The 22133-nt window shown below is 36.3% G+C and overlaps 1 long non-coding RNA gene across 14 annotated transcripts in view; it reads left to right on the top strand.

The window, feature by feature from the left end:
* LOC110311497 (uncharacterized) overlaps positions 1-22133 on the top strand; it is a 463301-nt gene that overhangs the window by 434367 nt on the left and 6801 nt on the right. The window contains exon 7 of one of the 14 annotated variants that reach the window (XR_002379961.3): positions 4355-5747. The exons of the other annotated variants lie outside the window; for them this stretch is intronic. This is a non-coding gene — a long non-coding RNA (uncharacterized LOC110311497). Of the gene's footprint in view, positions 1-4354; positions 5748-22133 lie in introns of those variants that run through there. 14 annotated transcript variants of the gene reach the window in all.

Raw genomic sequence — 22133 nt, forward strand, 5'->3', positions numbered from 1 at the left:
TCAGTATGAATTAGTAATGTGGATGACTTAAGGTTATGTGGATGCAGATAATACACTTCCAAACCAGTTTTCTGACACCAGTGAAATAACAGGCCAAATACTGACATTCCGTCAGGGCAGGTGATGCATGCTTGAAATCTTAGTAGGCAAGTTTAGGCAAGATTATCACAAGTTCAAGGTCAAGCTGCTCTTAGCTATAAAATTTGTACAAGGTTAACTAAAACTATATACTGAGATACTCTTAAACACAAAAACAGACACACACACACACAAAAGAGAGAGAAAGAGAGACAGAAGAGAGAAAGAGAGAGAGAGAAAGGGGGAGGGAGGGAAAGAAAGAGGAAGGGAGGGGGGAGAGAGATCTAAGTTTCAAATGGATATTGGTCTAGAAAAAAAAATTGACCTTGTTAGAGATCAATATACTCTACCTCTTTGTCGTAGAAGATCATAAATATTTTCATAGGAATACACAAAAAGTACACTGCTATTTATAGAAGTGAAATGTGTGATTTGGCCAACCCTATGAGCTTCCATTTTATTATTTTTATGAAAAAATATCTGGGATAGCTAGTGGTGTTTGATTTAGAACTTAGTCGTGCAATGTAACAGAATTGTAATCTATTCCACTAGTCACATATAAATAGAATACATTTCACTTTATATTTATTGGGGCTGATTAAATTATCATCCAACTTCCATTAACATGGATGCTTTTTTGTACAGTGCTATTGTTCTATATATAAGCACCACACTTTTTCAATAATGCATCATGAAAATCAGACCTCTATTCTATTTTGAAATTGTTGATGAAATATCTTGCCTTGACTCTGAAATCTGTATTATAGGTTAATGAGTTCTTTTCCAGTTTGAGGTTTCTCAAATCTATTTTAATTCCACATCAAAAACTAAAGAGGTTTTTCCAGGAAGAGTTATATAAACCCACAAAATAAGATGTGGGAGTCTCTGACCTACTTCTTTGGCTTCCATTTTGCTTCTGCTTTTGTCCCCAAATAAGAATACAGGATGCATTACTTGTTTTAACAGCTTTGCTTTGCAATGTATTGCTGTGAACCATCTTGTGTGTGTGATGTGCATCCATGTGTGCTTTATGCAGTTTAACATGGAGGCCAGAGGAAGATATCAGGTGTCCTCTACTATTTATATGCCTACATCCCTTCGAATTGGTGTCTCACTGAATCTGGGGCTCATCATTTTCATATTGGCTATAGCTAGCCCACAAGTCCTAGCAACCTTCTAGCTTATGCCTCTACAGAGCCACATGTGGCTACTCCTTGCTTTACAAGTGGGTGGTGGGAGTAAGAATTCAGGTCCTCCTGCTAGCAAGCACTCTTACAGACTGAGCCATCTATCTTCACAACCCCCTATGGGCATTTTAAAACAGAACGTTTCTCTGAGTTAATTAGAATTGTTTGTCTAAATTATTCTTTCCAATAATATCTAGCTTGCCACTGTTGAGGACCTGAGGCAGTATTTCGGAGCAAAAGGATGAGGTCGCTGTGAACATGAACACACATGAAGATAGCCACAGGCAACTTTAATTTCTACAAAATGGCACATTTCGATCAGGGAATATTGTATACTTCTCAACTGGTGCACTATTCAAAGGCTATTTTGTGGTGGCCAAACGTGAGAGCTATGCTCTTAAATATTTCAAGTGTACAACACATTTTGTTGGGTGGAAAAACAACATTGTAAGATGCCAGGCTAGAGATTATTATTCTCGCTTAGCAGAAACTTTATGTTTATTGGATAGTTAATTTCCCCACAGTCTTGGTTAACTTTCTTTGCACATATTCAACTCTATTAGATACTAATACATCACAAGAATGAGTCATGTGACACCTGTCCCTCTGTGGCCAGTTTATTTCAGTCAACATGGTATTTTCAAGGTCCTTACTATTGTCTATCCCGATTTCTTTTCTAAGGTAGAATAGCATTTACACCTCTATTATATCTCTATAGCCATTTTTTTCTACTAGAAGACATAAATATTTTTACACATTTTCTTACTTTTATTTATTTACTTTTATTTTTATGAAGATTAGAGGAGACAGCCTAGAGGAGTCGGGTCTCTATTTCCATCATGTGGCTTCTGCTCTAGAAAGCAGGCCTTTGTGCTTTTCCAGCATCCACCTTCACCCTCGGATCCATCATTCTTTATGAAAAATCCTGCAAGGAAAGTCATACTGCCATTATTCGTATGAGACCCTGATTCCAATCCTTTCGGATAGGTGCCACATTATTGTGACTGCTGGGCCTGAGAGGAACCTCTGCTCTGTTTTCTTAACAACGGTAGCATTCTTAACCCAGAGACTATATACAAATCTTGCAGTCTCCACACCCTCCTGGGTACATATTCTTTGTTTTGATAACAGCCATCTTGGCTAAGTGAGGCATTATTTCAATGATGCTCTGGTTTTTGTTTAATGCCACTGTACAGCTTCCACACACCCGTTAACTATGTGTTGACTTACGAAAATGTCTAGTCAAGTCTTTGGTTTGTCTTTCCACCACAGATTTTTTTTCTACCGAGTTGAGATTTTATTTATTTTTTATTTCATATTTCATAATGTATCAGGCCCATGGAGTTAACTATCCTAGGATGGTTTTTGTGTTGTTTGTTGTTGCAATGCTATTTAGAATGGGAATAAGATGTGTGAAAGGGACAGAGTAGGGTTTAGAGGGGGCAAGAAGACTTGTCATGTAGAGTGATAGGCTTTCCCCTGACCAGCCCCAAGGATGGCTCCAAACTCTTCATTCTCTTGCCTTGCCCCCTTGGTACTGATAGTGCGATCACCATTACCAGAGTCACCATGTCCAGTCCTGGTTAGTTAGTTAGTTAGTTAGTTTGTTTGTTTGTTTGTTTGTTTTGGTTGTGTTTGTTTGGTTTTGTTTGTTTGTTTTTGACTTAATAAAACACAAATTCCTAGAATTTTGCTAAAAAAATAATAAACTTGCAATACAGTGAGTCTATCAAAATGATAATCACTCAGGAAGCTGCAGAAGGTGTGCGTCAACCGTTCTTGATGTGATGGCATTTGCTGGCAATTATACCATTGGGGGAAAAAACATAAAATACACTTTCTTTGAGTATGGAAGTATATTTTGTGTTAAATTCAATCGTCATCAAGTGTGTAGTTTATGCTTTAGTCTGAAAATTTTAGACATATTATGCCTATTTATGAATCATTTCACAAAGCTTTTCTCTAATTTGATTGATTTATAAAAATCCAATTTTCACATTACATTAATTTTTATTGATGATGAAGCAGTTTTTCCATGGACACTTCCCCCTTCTGTTTTATTTATTTATTTATTTATTTATTTATTTATTTATTTAGGACCACTATGTAGTCAAGCTAACATCAAACTCACAACTTTCTTGCCTCTTGCCTCCCAAAGGCAGGGATGGCAGGCAGTAGCTTTGCTCCCTTTCATTATCATTTAGAAATAAGCATCCTTTAGTTTACCCTCATAATGCCAAAACTGCCTATAGGAGCCCATGGACCATCACATGCTTTGTCCTAGGGCTCCTTCCTCTGTCCTCTCCTTCCCCGCTTTAAAACAAAAACAAAAATAAAAAGCAAAATACTTACTTTTGTACAATGCTTTGAAGTTTTTGGTTATCTGGTACTCTGACACAGAACAGAATGAAGCCTTCTGTGAGGCTGCTTTCACTCGTCAATGGTAGTTTGAAAAGACCTTGGTGGAAGTGAATACTTTATAAGGTGGGAACGTAACCACTTCAATTATGAGTGCTTTGAGTCAGTATCATATTTTAGAATGTCCTTTCTCATACACAGCAAAATTTCTTGCAGCAACATGGTATTATTTTGCTGGACAGAGAACAATGTTCATGTTTTCTTCACACCATACCCTTTGTACACTGTGATAAAAACTATCAAAACCACGGCTTTATTTATATGCATCTACCTCAAATTATGATAGAGTCTTTAACTATAAACTCAACATGTGTCTTGTTAACAGCTACCATAAATAGCAAGTACCATTATTTCTGAGGGAATTTTCTTTTTTTTTTTTTTTTTTTAGATTTATTTATTTATTATATGTAAGTACACTGTAGCTGTCTTCAGACACTCCAGAAGAGAGCGCCAGATCTCGTTACGGATGGTTGTGAGCCACTATGTGGTTGCTGGGATTTGAACTCTGGACCTTCGGAAGAGCAGTCGGGTGCTCTTACCCACTGAGCCATCTCACCAGCCCCTCTGAGGGAATTTTCAATTGCCTCAGTGAAATCTCCAATAAGCCATTTGGTGTGGACATGCTATTTTCTTGGCTAAAACATTCCGGTTCTTTTTTTTTTTTTTTCCAGGTCTTTAATCGCAGTCCTCACCGACCGCAGAGACAAGAATGACAGGGACACCAAGTCGGGTTCATGCAACAGCTTCTTCTGTTACTTGTGGCTTTCTCTCTTACAGCAATCTCCACCCAGGGCAAGGGGAACCACAACAACCCTCCTATACTCGAGCCGACTGACCTCATCCAATCAGAAATCTCACACGCTCCAGGCACGAGCTCAAGTCGGTCACGATAGGCTAACAGATCCGGATCATGACAGATCCGGATCTTGAGTAATACGCATGCTTTTTTACTGTGCATGCTCGGACAAGACAGTAAACGTGGGTTTCATGGGGCCCGGGAATGGGCCAGGGCGCCATCTTGGCCCATGCAGCCTCACCCGCTTCCCACACTTTAATAGCAGATAAAATATAGCTTTAGAAGCTCACTGTATATTTTCTGTATTTCTCTGGATAAACCCTGTTGTTGCAGGTTCAGAGCACTAGAAGAATTTTAGTGGTGTATTTGGGAATAGTGAGTATCCATTTTAAATAATTTCTAAAGGAATTTGCTTAACAAAGTATGCAAGGAGTAAAGGATATTAATTTGTGGTGAAATGGGATGACTTATAAAATTATCTCTGAAAGAAGAAGCAGAGAAATACAAGGCAATAACAATAAAGAAAAGTAAGACTTTTAGCAAAAAGCTGACTTTTTAAAAAACATCTTGTTAAACTTACTGGGCTGTGAGGATGTCGTTTTAATTCTGCATACCTTGAAAACCCAAGAAATTGTCCACTTTCTGAAATGTATTGTGTCACCTTGTGTATTCAAGAGAAAAACATGTAGAGTTTACTAGAAAAAGTTTGAGAACTGTAGAAGAATCTAAACACACTCATTAATAGTAAGTGTGTAACCACTTCTAGCCCCTTCCTATGCCCTAGCCTCTCAGAAGTTCTGATGTCTAGTAATGCCTACACTGATATTTATTCCTAAAATTCTTCCATTTTGAGAATAGCATCCTCTTGAGAATGGCCTTTTCTCCTTCTTAGCATAATTCTCTGCAGATTAACCTAAGTGATTATGAGTGATTACAAGCTAGATTACTATCATTTTTAAACCTACTCATTTACTGGTAAACACCTGGATTAGTTCCAGATATTGCTGTTATGTGTACAGTTCCTATAAACACTACTGTATAGGTTTTGGTTTTATAGATCTACAGGAAATGAGGAAGAGTCTAATTTCTGGTTTGTGGTGTTACTTCCCCATTCGACTAACAAGAAATTGAAATTCTGTCCTAGAGTGGATGTACAGTTGTTTTCATTGTTATATTTAATATGGTATAAAATATCTAAACTGTCATATGTGATTCTCTACACCTCAATTTGGACAATGATGCTAAAAATACCATATGTTTTTTCTTCTTCCCATGTGCCCTCTTTTCTGTCCAGTGTATTCTTGGGATCACCTCACAAATGCAAATGGACTTCTGTAGCTCAGCTGATTAAGTGAATAATCCAAAATCAGAGAGTGACCTGGGATTTGATCCTAGATGTTCATTTTACCAGTTATAGAACTTATTATTTAATGACTTTCCCCCATCTTTCTTATCTGTGAGTGGATAAGTATAACCACATTGTTAACTCCAGGGTACAGTGATGACAGAGTTAGCCTTTGTGAAGTTGTTTCCTCTGGAGATACTTTTGGCCTCCTTTCCAACACATATCATAACAGCAGAATCATAAATTCTTATGTAGACGCTCCCAAGTCTGATGAAAATTCTAGTTATGTGACTACGTTATGCTGCTACAATGTAAGCACCATTGAGGTCAGTGATGTCATTTATCTTACTCATCACTGCATCCTCAGTGAGATATCACAGACTTGTCCAGAACAAGGCTCTCAACACAATAATGTAGGATGGATGGATGGATCAGTCATGAATGCTTCCTTCAATATTAGCATTTGTTTATGATTGAAAGTGTTTTTAAATATATTTTTAAACACTTAAGGCCTCTGACTGTAGGCTGTGAAAATGCATTTACAAGACTACCAGATGCATTGTGAGTAAACTCTAAGGTAAAGATCATACAACTCCTGCCTAAATTAGATGTTGTGGGTCCTGTGTTTAGACATTCAGTCTATAGCTGGTAGTGTTCTTCTGAGGGGAGGCAAGATTGGAGGTAGAGTATAGCTCTAGGAAATGGAGGACTGCAAGACAGTCTCTTAAGGTCGAGGCTCATTCTGTTTCTGATCCAGCTCTCTGTTAACTGATCTATACACAGGGATATAGCCACAAACTCCTGGTACCACGGACCCAGCCACTTCTACCACCATATGCTCCATGACATGACAGATCAAATCCCTTTAAACATGCGTCTTTCTTTAAATATTCTATCTCTGCAATGAAATGCAACCAAAACAGTAGGATAATATTTGATTAACAGCTTGAAGTTAAATTATTCATGGTAACTAATCCATTGTTATGCTCGGACTCTCGAAGGTTGATAGAAGCCATGTTACTTAAGAGTTTTCTTTGTCTCAGTGTCTCAGTGTCCAAATGCTAACAGTGACTTAGAAATACTTCAGTATGCCTCTGTTGATAAATTTAGCTCAGCTTCCTAGTTGCTCAATGAATTAACTTGAACAAGGACTTTGGGACATCATAAAGAATGTTTTTCATGCACATACCATCCAAATTGTGAATCAGCCATCACTGTCAACATAACAAGCCCTTTAACCCAACTATTCCTCTTCTTTCCACACATTTGGTCAGTTATCTGCCTTTTCCATTTTACTTCTGAAAATTGGTTGCTCTATGGTCTTTAAAGAAATGATTATCAATTTTTAGCACTTCTTTCCTTCACTGTGTAAAAAGCAATAATCCCTAGAATAATTGTGGTTTAGAATGAGTACTTCCAGCTTGCTGTTCTGGTTGCCATGTTCCCAAGCTGCTCTGCTGTGATGGTGAGGGACTTATATCCCCCTGGAACAGTAAGGCCAGATAAAGCCTTGACTTGGTCATGGTGGTTTATCACATAAATAGAAATCAACCTGGGAACATGAAATTCAAGGTTTCATTCATAGACCCCCCCAATAAACAAATGTCTCATTATTTGGTGAGTATGAAACCATGAAGTGCTGAGTTTTAAAGACATACATACATAAGCCTATTCATTTTGTTCATTTTTCCCAAGTCTCCTCAAGTACATGTATCATTAGACTAGTGCTATATACTAGAAACCTTACAAATTGTAATGTAACTCCACTCAATTATATAACAAATCAATGCTATGAAAGTAACTCTCAAGTTCAAACTAATTAAACTGTCCCTTTTGTACAATGGAAGGTTTGAGCTCAGATTTATACTCAGTCATATCAACTTGGAAAAAGGAAGATTTCATTTGCTTCTTGCTTTGTGAGTTTCAATCCTTAGGCTAAAATCATGCAAACTGATATAAACTTGTTAACCTTTATTAGATATTCACTGTGTGCGTCATTATCTAAATAATTTCCCAGGTTTATTTTATGGTAGTGTAGCCACAGAGGCAGCTACTTTCATTGTGTAGGTATTATTGCTGAAGAAGCAGGCAGGGAAAGATGAAATGAGTGACTGAAGGTCACAGAGGGCACCATTCTTAAACCCAGAGTGATTCTGTTGTGTGTGGTATCCACCCTTTACCAGGCGTTCATGCTGCTTTGACTGTAGTAATTCAGTTGATTATTTAGATGATGCTGTGGGAGGTTACTACCCCTTTTGTTTTCATATTCCATTTACTCCATATATTGGACAGCATTTTCATTCATACCCAATGTGATAAAATGAAATCTGATCCACTCCCTCTTATGCCTTTATGTTTATTGTGCTTCAATGGCCTTTATAAATAAATCAAATCATGACAACAAACCTTTGCCTGAAGTGACTTAATAACACTGGCTCCTCCTTTTATTCTCCTATAACAACACAAGGACTTTTAAGGTCCATCATAAATACCTTTATGCCAACAATATTTAATCTGCTAACTCCAGAGTTAACAACATGAAACCATAAAAGCAACATTTTAGAAAGAATTACTATTCTTGTGTATTACTAGATCTCTAGCTGTAGTTAACTACCAGAATAACAATAGCACATGGATTTGATTTTTTTTTCAAATTTAAAATATTAAATCCATTTTGAAGAGTCCTGTTTGTGTCCACCCATGTACTATTATGTATAAAATAATGTTTGAAGTCTGTTAGCCTCCTCCCTATTGTACATCTGCCCTCTCCACATATTTGTGTTTGAATATCGCTGCCTTATAAAAGCTCTTTGCCTTTATGTGTTGCTATTTTATTATTGCTGCATTTAATTGAAATGCTTCAGTTATATAACCAGGGAGTGTTCTCTAAATAGAGGAATAAATGTATTTTTTTCTTCTTCTGCAAATAGTACTGAGATATTTATTTATTTATTTTCTCTTTCCTCAAATATCAACTTCAGTTCATAATTCTAGAAAGGCTTTGTTCTACTTATCTGAGTGTCAACAGTAACTGGAATCCATATCCGTATCCCACCTTGCAATCATGCTGCAAAAGGCCAATAAATTCCCGCTGAGGGTGTTACTTGTTAAATTTAGTGCATTACATTCAAGGTAATGAATAAAAGCAGTGGGCCGTTACTGTCTGGCTGGCTGAGAGAGGCTAGAACAGCCAGACTCCCCTGAGGCCTTGTGCTGGCTTTAAAAAAAAAAAAAAAAAAAAACACGGTGACAGCCAGAATGAAGGTACTCCCTAAGCATCACACTTTGGTTTGTCTCCCCTAATTTCCTCTTCTATTACAGACTCAGGCTGCAGGGAGAGGAGATAATCTTATCCATTAATTCACCACACTTTTCTAAAATGCTGAATACCCCTGTTTCATTAGCAACAAATGCAGGGTAGATAGTTAGGTATGTATTTACGTTGATCCAGGAGATGAAAATTCCCGTGACTGTAAACTAATGGCCATGCCTCCAAGCAGTTCACATGATACCCAACATGTATCCATTGTGTATTTGTCTAGATAAAAATGCACACAGGTATTCCTTCATTAATGAATAAACCAACGAAATAAGCTACATTTGTACCATATTTATTGAACATACATAAGCAGTTATTGAACACACAATGCTATACTGTTAAGAAAAAAATTTTCTTCAAAAATAACTACAATAAAGAATAAATATTTCCATATTAAAATACCTTTCTTTATCTGTAATATAAAAATATTTATCTGTAACATAAATAACCAATGATTTTTAACAAGCCTGTTCTATATTGTTCCTTTATATATTTCTTACTCGTCAATATAAATAACTTAGACGTGCCATTTCCTGCCAAAGCCAATTGATATGCCTAGTCTTTTGTGTTATTGCGAATATTAATATCAACCATAAAGATAAGTAGGTTCTTAAGAAAAATACATGTAATTTACATGAAATAACCACTTTTACTTTTCTTGAGTGCCTTGAAAAATTTATCATAGAGTACCCTTTGCTATCCATGAAAAACAGCTGCTACCAAATAGCTTGGTGTATCTCATTAGAGAGATATTAGGCCTAATTACGCAACATATGAGTGAGATCATTATAGCAACATTATCTCAATGAGGTAAGAAAGGCACACATGAAATCCAATACCCGGCTGCTTCAAAGAACATTGGAAAACAAACACAAGAGATTACTGATCATTTCAGTGATGGTGAAAGATGATGCAAGGCTGTCATGAATTTCCTGCTCATGTAGTAAAGAACATTTTTCCTTTTACTATAGCCTATATATTTTCTTATACAGTAACTCAAGTTAGTCTACCAAATCAGATTCCCAACTGGAGATTGTTAACAGTATCATAACAAAGACTTAATAAAGCAAAGATGCCCAGACCTGAGAACTTCTATTTCAGCAGTGTGGGTCAAGCATTTTAAGGACTTTGCATTTTAAGTTTCTTGTTGGTAGTGGACTCTTTGAGAATCATAGGAAAATGGAAAGCCCAGAGGGCACTTAACTTACACGCCTGCTTTAGTGGTTTCCTGTAAGGTAAAATGCAAAGATCTCACTCTGCTTTAGATTCTTAAATCAAATGATACTTTCATATCATAATTTTATGAAGACATTTATCTTCAAAATATAACCAAGTCTATTTTCTATTAAGTGCATTAAACCGATTTGTAGCATGGCACGCGTAAACAGTAGCATAAACATTGAGCTAATGAGCTGCTACAGTTCAAATTCATGTGCAAAGGAAGATGCCAAAAACTGCTTAGTGTAAGTGGTGGAGTTTATCTCTTTCACAGAATGTCTCAATATGCTTATGTATCAAAAAAACCTCAATGGAATCATGATTATTGTGGAATATAAGCAATTATCTGGCTTCGTTTGTTGAAAAATAAGAGCTAACTCTCTCTTGGATGGATCAGCTAGTTTATCACTACATAAAGTGCTGAGGTCAAAGCATGTAGCCAAATGATATTAAAAGTTCACAAAGAGTGTTTTATTTACTCTTTGTGTTTTAAACTTTCTTTTCAAAATCCCCTTCATGTATTGTGTCTGTACATGATGTATACAATAGAAAGCACATGCTGTGGTACAGTGCAGTCGGAAGAGGAAAACCTGAAGTTGGTTTTCTCCTCCTACTTTACAGGTTCCAGACATTGAACTTGTTTTGTCAGTAGCTCTTACCTGCTGAGCCATCCTGCCAGTCCTCCTAATTTTCTTCTCTCAAATCAAGCATTAGGGTTACATGGAGATGGCTCAGTTGGTATATCACTTGCCTTTTAAGTCCATGAGCACTCGAGTTTGTTCCACAGAATCCACGTTTTAAAACAAACAAACAAACAATAAACAACAATCGTGCCTTAAGTATGGTTAAGAGAAAAAACTAATGCCCAGTAGATGGCCAACAGAAAGCGAACTCAGTGATACTTTTGAGGGTTTTCTGTTCATAATACTTTCTCTGGACCCTTTTTAAAAATCTTACAGATAATTTGGTTATATATTACAGTTTCTGATTTTGTGTTTTACAGGGTTTCTGTGTATGCAAATATGTGTGTGTGTGTGTGTGTGTGTGTGTACATGTGTTTCTTGTGTTTTTTTCATTGGCTCTTTTTTTCGCTTTTCACTATTCTGGGTTTTATTTATTTATTTTTTATCTATTTATCTTTTATTTATCTTTACAAACCTACTTGTTTTCTAATGAGAGAAAAGAAGGATGTGGATTTGGGTAGAAAGATGGGGAGAATCTAGGAGGAGTTGGCAGAAGGAAAAACCATGAGCAGAATATATTGAATGAAATAAATTATTTTAAAATATCAATTAACAACCTCCCCCAGATCATCTGGGGACATACTTGAAATTCCAGTATTGGGAAGTAGAAGACACACAGATTCCCGTGACCCATCTAGCCAGCCAACCTCACTTACATAAGGGATTTCTGACCAGTAAGAGACACTGTTAAAAACCAAGGTTGACAGTGCCTGAGGAACAAAGTTGAGGACGTTGTCCCCTGGGCCTTTCATGTATAGATGCAAGAGGAAGCACATGTACCCACACTCATACATCTGTACACACATGAAGAAACATTCATACACACAAATTTTTATGACAATGGTTGCTATTAAATGGCCATTTAAAATATTTTATTAAATATTTTAATATTTAATATAATTACACAATTCGAACTTGTTAAATAACTTGAATTCCTAATTTTGAAATATTGGAACCTAACCTATTTTTCCAAGTTGTTTTCAGTTGAGCGCTCTGACAAATTCTTGTCTGCCCTCAACTCAAAGCAAAATTAGACTCTCCAAATCCCCTGACTGCTGGTTACAAACCATGAAACCTTATTGCAACTCTGTAAGTGCCTTTGGATCATTTTGATGTAGTCCCCTGAGTCCCAAAGAAAGCTGTCTCCCAGGCCACATTTTATGTAGCCAGAAAATGCCTCTCTTGTATTGACTTGCTAAGGCCCATGGCCACCACATAACAAATCTGAGGCTTTGGTCTTCCATAACTCTCTTGTGCTTTTATTCTTGGCTCCAGTCTGTAGATGCATGAAGGGCTTTAGAAAATAAATCCTGGGTCTCAACCAAAAGAAATCTGTGTCTAATTGGTCTGGTGAATAGCCAGATCGTTAGGATCTTTTAAAGATATCATCTTAGGATCATACTATGTGGCTGAGATTTAGAATAATGTTAACGGTTATTTACAGGTGAATCTACTAAAAGCGAGAACAATATAATAATAATAATAATAATAATAAAGTGATAATAACAAAAATGAAGTGAATGTATGTGTTTCATGCCCAAGGAGTGTTAACACAAGAAAAAGATAGTTTCCCTCCATTAATGCATACTTGTGTCATTCTACCTATGTGGCAATTTAAAGGTGATGGTGAAATCACTCTATGCCTTTGTCATAATCTTGTTGGTAACATGTGCTTACAAGCAATGTTCATAATAATGGCAAAGGTTTCAGTTTTTCATTCTTAATTTCTTTTTCATGTTTTAGGCCACAATTTCCTGACCAGAATCTGTAAGAGAGATTCCAAGAACTTGATAAGAGATAGGAACGCAGTGGGTCCTAAACAGAAGACAGTTTCTGTAATCACTTGTAATACCTATAATGTTATACTCGATGAATGGAAATATGAGCATTGTTGAAAAGGTGTAATGTTTCAAAGTTTTACAAATGAATTTTATATTGAAATATGAGCTATATTGACAAAAATGTGATTATACTGTATATGAAGAGAAAAATAAAACAAAAGGTACAATATTCTTGTTTTAAGTGGGATAGAAAAGTGTGTGGTTCATGCCTCAGATGGCTATACAAATACAAAGAATTTAGACACCTACAAAGAATTTAGACACCTCTCACCGAAATATAAATGGAGCTATAAATAAGTATGAAATACTAAAAAAAATGGATAGCTAGCAAATCGTTGGTGAACTAAATAGTTTTAAAAAGGAAAAACTGTTAAGAAATGTCAGTGAAATTTGTACCTTATAAATAGAAACTATATGAACTTGTGGGATACTGAAACCATTGTAAACAAATTAGAACTATCCCATTACATTATAAGAGCAGATTTCAAGAGCGCCCTATTGTCAACAATATTTTCAGAGGCAAATTCATGCACACTAGTATATATAATATTCAAACTTAGTTAGAATCTCAAAAATTTAAATTTTATAAAACTAAAAGAATGTCAAAGGAATTCAAATTTAATGTTGAAAATTTGAAAATATCATCAAATGAATTGCATAAATAAATCTTGTAAAAATGGGTTAGATAGTAAATAAGAACACAAAGTAAAATATTAATAGTTACTAGAACAAGGCATAGTGAATACAGGAAGAATTAAAAAACATAATATGGTAGTAGTCTTGCAAGAGTAATTGTAAAGTTCTAGAAAGAATACTAACAAATATACTTACTCAGGATCTTAAAAAATAAGTCCTAATAAAACAATATCCTAGTTAACCTTAGAAATATGTAGATGATTTTCACTACCCAAGAAATATTATAAAGGAAAGTGTGTAGCACTGGAATTCATGGAAGGCAAAACCCTTGATCTTGTTCTGTCGGGAAACTGTGTGTCTCCCTAGATATGCATGTGTTTTGAAACACTGTCCATAATGTTTCTAGAAATGTTTCTTAAATGCATATTTTTGGGAAATTTTGGATGAAATTGTTTTTCTTTATGAATTTTGAAATTGAGTCAGGAAATTTGAATCACAGAATTTTACCTTCCCTAAAATGTAGACATGGACTGGAAAGTCAGTAACCATTTTGTGGGCTGTTTCAGAATTCTAAACACAAAATCTGATGGAATCTCTGCAAACTCAGGTGAATCTATCTACCCTGACTATTTAAGAAGATAGCCAGTCTTGCTGTTAACATGTTTTCCCTTCCCTATAACTCCTTCCTAAATCCTGCAGTCCACCAGAGACCTGACTGCCATTAAAATGAATCTTAATTACAATTTTGGGTTAAGTAAGGAAAAATATTTTTAAATGTTTTAAATCAATATTCAGCATTCAATTATACAACTTTGGAGTGTCTTAGGTTCATTTTATAAGTGTTTTCTTAGTTTTCATTTTAGTAAATGCGTTTTTTTCCTCCTAACTTGTGTTTAATGTATCATGGATCTTTGGATTTTACTTTGATTACTTTTGGTAAAGAAATATTATTTTTTGTCCCAGTCACCCTCAACTCCTTCCTACTTGCCTTATCACTGTAGTTCGGCCCCTGACCACCATGGTGACAGATCTACAAAGTAGAAGTTAGGATTCAGACTCATAGAAGGGGAGCAGAAAGACGGTAGTTCATACATTATTCACAAACTTTACCTAACCTAGGCTACTCTCCAGATGTTATATTCAATCATATATAAATTTTGATACCGTCCACTAAGGAAGCCCAATGCACTTAATTAAAAAGCTTTAAAATATTCTAAAAGAAACAAGGATACAGTATATGCCACAAACAACAAAAAGAGCAGGGTAGATTTGAACTTCTAATTTAAAAACTAATTCACATGTGTGCCCAGGCATATAGATTAAAATGCCTTCATGAGGAACACACACAATTTGAAGTTTCACATGTAAGAATTTGCAGCTTAATATTTCCAATACTCCATCATGTAGCTCCCAGTATTTCTGTACACCTTTATTTTCCTTTATTATTATTTCTATTTATTTGAATAAGGAAAGGAAGCCAAAATTTGAAAAGATCAAGAATCTGATCATCCACGAAACAGGCTAATGACGCAAACACCAATTTTACTCCCTTGATATTTAAGAGTAAACATATTATCCTTTTTTTCTTCTGTAATATTGGTAAATGTTATTCTTACTAACTGAATGTATTGAAACCCACTCCATGGTAATTTAGTGAAGTCAGAATTTACAGAAGGACCTTAAAGACACAAAAATTAGCAGGGCAGCTGACACATGGCAGCATGGTCACCAAGTTAATGACACTGACCAAGCTTTCTCTCCCCTCTGCTCCCACCTACATCTCCATTCCTAGGCTATTCCTTTCTGTCAATGTCACTTACGTTTTTTCAAGATGGAAAGGCCAATACTGTGAGCTTTATTCATTTTAGTTCAAGTACCTAAAGCTCAGAAAAACTTTACTTGCATTTATTTACAAAATTAACAGGTTATAGATGTAAATCAAAACCACTGGTTAGGATTTAGCCATTGCCAATTTTCTAATAGTCATGAATCTACCCCCTTAAGACAACGATATGTTGAGAAGGGTTTGTGTACCTGATGTTGTCTTGGGTACTAGAGGTAGGGCAACAAGACAGAGACAAGATCTTATATTCTTGCAAGTAGGGAGAGGCACACTATATGTAAGCTTAAAATATATGATAAATATATGATAAGCAAGTACAAATAGAAGGCAAACAGTACAGAGGCACATACACACATAATATTTAAATATTACTGAATTAAAACAGAGAATGCAATGGAATAGCAAAGTGTAGATCAACATTAGAATAAAGTTTGGAGGAGGACTTTTCTTAAATTGCATGTGACTATAGCTCTGAATGGCAAGAATAAACCAACTAATGCATGTCTCAGTGTTAAAGCACTTGTTTCACATGTAGGCTCTATGAGTTCAGTCCCCAGCACCAACAAAGTACAAAGCAGAGATGAAGAAAGGCACAGAAGCAAAGGTATAAGAATTTCAGACAGTGGGATAGCCAGAATCTAGTAAGCAGATCAGAAAGAGATGGGCGAGTTAAAGACAGCAAAATAGGGACCAAAAATATGTATGGAAAGTTCTACAAGGCAATTTGATATTATTCAAAATGGAAAAAAGTTATAGCCAGAGGGAGGATGCTATGATTTGCCATAGTTGGGCAGGGCACCCCTTGGGTTATGTTTTAATTTGACTGATGTTACTGAAGCCAGAGGGCTGTGGGATGAAAAGGAGTATTTCCCCATGGGAGCCATGGTTCTCAGTAGATAAAGCCAGGCACAGTTTGTTTTTCTTCCCCACTCTGTTGAAACACCTCTGTTAGAAATGCCCTCAGCAGTTTGTCTCCATGTTCTGTCAATCACAATAATAGTTGTTTCTGCTAATCTAGCTCCATTCTAACTTTCTTCTATAAATTTACAATATTTTAGATGTCTATGGTCTTCGTTACAATTTTAAGGATATCTAACAGGATTGGCTTAATTGGGACATGATCCAATATTAGTAAACTGACTTTGCTATGCTGATGTAAGCATTGATCACCTGGAGGTTAATACTTTTTTGAAAGCTGCCTATTGGTTGGAAGCACAACTTTCTAGTTAGATTTTACTGAGCTTTCTGCTTTCAAATTTCTGATCTTCTAACTTTTCTTACTTGCCATACTTATTTTCAGCTTTCTTACCCTCCAAATAATTATATCCTGAGGATGTTTGCTAGATAGCCAGCAAGGAGCATTTGCTCGGCTATCGAAAGAATGTCAGACAAGCTTGGGGAGAATGGCACAATGTAGATTGAATGCCAATGGAAAGGAGAAACGTTGAGAAAGAAAAAATAAAATAAAAAGCAAAAGAAAGCTATGGGTAGATAGGAATCATATCAGAAACCAAAGGAATGACCCAAATGGTTGTGAATTGCAGCAGGAGAATTAATGAGACAGAAAATTTCCCAAGGAAAAGAGCCAAGTATAGAAAAAGGAAGAAATAAACATCATAAAAGGAAAAAAAGAAAACCCAACACAGAGGAAAGGAAATAAAACTACAGCCCAAGGGGAAGGCGAAAGAGGAAAACAAAGAAAAGACAAATGAAAAAGCAATGCCTTGCATCAAAGCGAATGTGTGCAGTTGTCTTTTTTCTTATCGGGTAGTGGCTTTGCATTTCTCGAACAGTGAAGCCAAACTGAAGGGATAATTTTGTTTATGTACCCAATTTGCATAATTGTGCAATATAAATTACAATGCTAATTAAGGACAGCCCTTGGGCTTCTGGAACTGGGTCAAAGTGGCTCCCTGTGTGTAAGGAGGTTGGGGCATTGGCTTTGTCCCCACTCCCACTGCAGGGGAGCCAAGCAAGAGAAAAGAACCTTTCTGACAGTGTGTGAAATCTTGTCAGAAGTTGTTGTAGACCCAGAACTGTATGTCTCACTCTCAAACTTGGCTTTGCAAATAATCTTCCCGTGATTCTGGAATGGTGTCCCTAAAAGTAAAAATCCCTCTTAAACCTTCTCGCTTGTCTTTCTATACCATTTCCCGTTTAGTTAGATACTTTTCATTCAGAGAATTAGATTATGAAATTGTGAACAAGCGAGCATGAACCTGGCATACAGTATTTTCTCACAGGACTCCTGCCAAATTGTCTGAAACCAGTGTATCATGTGCCCGGCTTTGGCCTTTGTGAGGCAGAGAGACATTAGGCTCACTTCCTGAGTTTCAGTTAAAACCCTGTTCTTAAAGCTCACCAAACGTTATAAATTCAGTTCCAGAGTTAATTCCCTGTCCTATTCCTATGACAGGAGTATATATTAGAAGGTTTGGAGGAGAACTAGCGTGGGTCTTTCCAGGTATGAGTGTCTCTGACTTCATGTAGTGAAGACTGGTGTAACTACAGGAAAAGAGTCTTGGGAAAGAACTCTCCCAGAAACACGTTCTGAAGGTTTGTATACTCGACGATTGCTGCTCTCAAGCAAAAGCTATATGGAAAATAGAAAGAAGCAGGTGTCAATCACTGGGAAGGATAAGAGCGTGTTGTGGAGGAGGCCTGGTATCCCATCTAAATCTCCCTTTTTTTTTAATGTTTTAAAATGTGGACCCATTCTTATGGGTTTGATTTCTACCTAAATTTTTAATTAAAAGCTGAAGTAATCATTAAGCACTTGTGTTGTATATACCTGACTTCAACTTTGGCATGCCGGAAATTTCTTTTGCTGGAGATTACTATACGGATAATTAGATATGTACAATGTCCTTTCTATATTTGTGTTATTTTATATTCTTACTAGTGCCCTAGTAAGTATTTTGTAACCATTCCCATGTCCTCCTATATAAAGAAAGCAATGTCTATTACAATTAAGAACAGTGCTATTGGTGTTAGCCGGTGGATTCTTTGAGAGGTGATGAGGTCACAGACAAGAGTAGCAACCTCATGAATGGGATTGGTGTTCATATGAAAGAGACCCAATAGTACCTGATTCTCCCTTCTTCCTGTGCAGTTAAAATAAGAAGACAATAAGTAAGGGAGTGGTGGCTATCAAACATTGTATTACAGAGCCCTTGATCTTGGGCCACTCAGCTTACCAAATAATAAGCTTTTATTTTCAGCTCAGCTTGTCTTTGGTAGTTATTGGTAACATCCTTAACAGTCTATATTGTAGGACAAGCTATGAAATTGGAATTTTGCATGAACTTTAGATGACCTGCTCAGAGGATTGGTACAACCTAGCCTTCTAGTTGCTCAAGATTATGCAGTTGGCATCTCATGACACACCAGTAGGTCCAAGGTCTTATGCTGTTACTCATTCTGCCCCAGTGTTCAAGACAACACAAAAATGAGACTCCTGATCTAGTCATATATATCTACTAGTTACACACACTGACTTAAGCATGGCTACAGAAAACTTGTAGAAAAGAACTGGATTACTTAGTATGTCAGAGCAACTGCAGGAAAAGGAAAAGAAAGATTTCCAGCAATCATGTCAACTCCAGAAGGAGTAAGCACAGTCTTTTTTAAAAATGTTGATGGTTTCCCAATAGGAAGAACACAGTTAATGCTACTGAGTGATATGTTCTAAATGGCTAAAATGGTACAGATCGTCCTAGATCTGTAATACCATAGTAAACAGTTCTCAGATGTTAGGGATACATATAACTTTGTGATAGTCTATAACGTGGATGAGACCGAGTTCCATCTGGCACACAGGGGAAAGAAATAGAATAATTGCCAAGAAGTCTGATGACATAGGGAAAGGGTCCTCACCCCATTTCACCCCCTTTTCACTCGCATTTGCACCATAGTTTGGGTGAGAATGGCCTACTCTGGCTGGAGAATAGGGAGCCTCATTTTTACTGATCTGGGAGATTAGCTCTACCCAAGGACACAGATATAAAGAGGTATGACAAAAGATTAGAGTATAGATTAGTAGAAAATGTTGTCACTGTAGTTTCAAGAAGAATGGGAAAACTTGGTCACCTTTTAATATTTTTGAGGACAGAGGTACAACTATAAAAATCTCCAACTTTTTCCTCATTTAAGAGATGATAATTCAAATTTGCCTATGTTTTTAAAGAGAATATTAGCTTCAGTTTGAAGAATCATACACAGAAATACACACACACACATACATACATATATATTAATTATTTCATAAAACTCATAAGTAATAGATCAGTTCAGAAATACCCTAGGCTGATCATTATGTATAGACTGAATCTCTATCTAATTATAGCTAATATATAGGCTTAAACATAATGTGGTCAATAATAATAATAAACCACTCTCTCAATGGTTTATTAGAGATAGTGTTTGCCAAGAGTGGACAGGCTCATCTGAGTCTCTCTTCTCAGTACGATCCTATCATTATCTTATTGAACAGACCTCAGAAGAAGAAAAAGTGTGTATGCTCTTCCATGAATTGGTTTGGTTTCTGGCAAACTTTCTTTCACTTTGCTATTGTTCCAGAGTATTTAGTCATCATACACTTTCTCTCTGGTAAATTCAGTGTTCCTCAATATACGGGCACGATCATCATTGTCCACATTTTAGAAAATGTAGCTTCTGATTCTTGTATATGTGATGAGAGCAATTAGTATAGATAATGATACTCCAAGAGTTTTCCTTAGACAAGGTAGTGTTTATGGCATCAGAGAAATGAATGAAGCACATGACTAGCTAATCTGCAAACCTTTGGAAGCAGAAAATCTGCAAGTGAGCACCCACCAATCCTTATTTCAGAGAGTGAAAGCTCTATTCACAATATATTCCTAAACAATGTTGTTCAGGCTTAAAGTCTACCTTTTTTGAAGACCTTATTAAATTCTTATTAAATCCATGTGCTGTTAAAGAAAATTCTATTTCACTGCAATTTGTTTTATTTCTTTTATGGCCTCATTCCAATTGCTCCAGTTTATAATTTAACAATTTTGTGTCTATTTTCTCTGAATGACTGAAGTCAAGTTCTCCTTTCTTTGTGAAATTCCGAAAAGACCGAAAAATCCAAACTTTCTAGAATTTTACGGCACAAACTAAACTGAGACTGGTCTGTAGATTCCCAAAACATCTTGTAACAGTTTACCAAGTGTAGAATAAGCCCTGTTGGCCTCAGTGCATTTTTATGACTGACAAAAAAAGAAAATACTTGGTAAATTTTAGCTAATCTTATAGCTATAAGATAGTACCTTAGAAGCTAGCTTAGTGGTTAAGAACACTTATGTTCTTCCAGGAGACCTGGGTTTGATTCTCAACATCCAACCCACATAGCCGCTCGCAACTCTTCATAACTCCGGGTGCATGGGATGTAATGCCCTCTGAGGGACCTCTGATGGACCAGGCTTGAATACAGTGTGGTCAAAATATGCACACACAGTTCTTTAAAATTGACAGTTTCCTAATAAAGATGCCCACTCTTGGTCATAGTTTTTCTTCTAAAACACACATAAAGTTAATCTTTCAAAGATGAGTAGATTAAGAATGATTAGGCTCATATTGAAAAATAAAAACAATATATACTTATTATGAAAACAAGTGTAATGTATACTAACCCCGTTTAACTTGTATTTCTATTCAGCAAGTCTTGGTATAGTTTCCTATCTGCCAAAGTCCAGGCACTTGGCACAGCTCAGGCAAACGTACACTTAGCCCGTGTTCTTTCTACTCTTCTCTCTTTTTCTCTTTGAGACCCCCGTGCTCTTCAGTTGCCACAGAATTAGATGTTACCGTCATGTGTGCAGATGGATTCAATTACGCTTTATTTTCATGGCTGGCTGCGTAGATTTTTATTCGTGAAACATTTTTTTTAAATGTGTAAAGAGCTTGCATTTAGGATTCTCGATACTTAGGAACCTGAAAGAAGCACACTCTTTCTCCATAATGGATGTGCATGTCTTTACTGAATGTGTGAGGTTCCCAGGAACATCCTGATCTCTGCTGGCTTTCAGTTTGGGTATATTACTGGCAGTTTTACTAATTTTCTCCTTTCCGTTTCAAATCATATTGACTACACTAAGGCTTTTCGTAATTGCATTCATCGCATGCCCCTAGTCTTGAAAAGCCACTTACATTATGTGTGTATATGTTACTTGCTTATTAAAAATATTAATGACCAGACAGTGTTGGGGACGTTAAGGAAACAGAGGTTACAAGAACTGAGCTAATGAAAGTGAAATAAACTCTAAATTTCTGGAAGCGAGGAGCCAAAAACTATTGCCGGCTGTGCTCTTCATGGAGTGTTTGGAGCATGAGTAGATGCTAAATTAGCAACTTCTGAATTGTTAAAATGTGTGTTATGTTTATAGTAATAGAAACAATATAGAAACTTGAAGATTCCCAGTGTTGAAGTTCAGTCTCAAGAAATTCTACTATAAGTGTTCAGTCTTTAGGTGAGAGAAATAATTGATTCAGCAACTAAAATCTGGATCAAATGTATTTAAACAGTAGACCACCAGTAGAGATGTGTCTAAAGTATTGGAAAAAGCATGAAGGATAAGGAAAAGAAAAACTGGTTTGGGGGGTTGATTTAATTACTTAGCTGCATGCGACTAGAAGTTCAACATCATGAAACCCCGCAACAAATGGCTCTCATTTAATTTTAGAG

The sequence above is a fragment of the Mus caroli genome, unplaced genomic scaffold, assembly GCF_978045245.1.
Source record: "Mus caroli unplaced genomic scaffold, Mus_caroli_1 scaffold_17, whole genome shotgun sequence".
Lineage (NCBI taxonomy): Eukaryota > Metazoa > Chordata > Mammalia > Rodentia > Muridae > Mus > Mus caroli.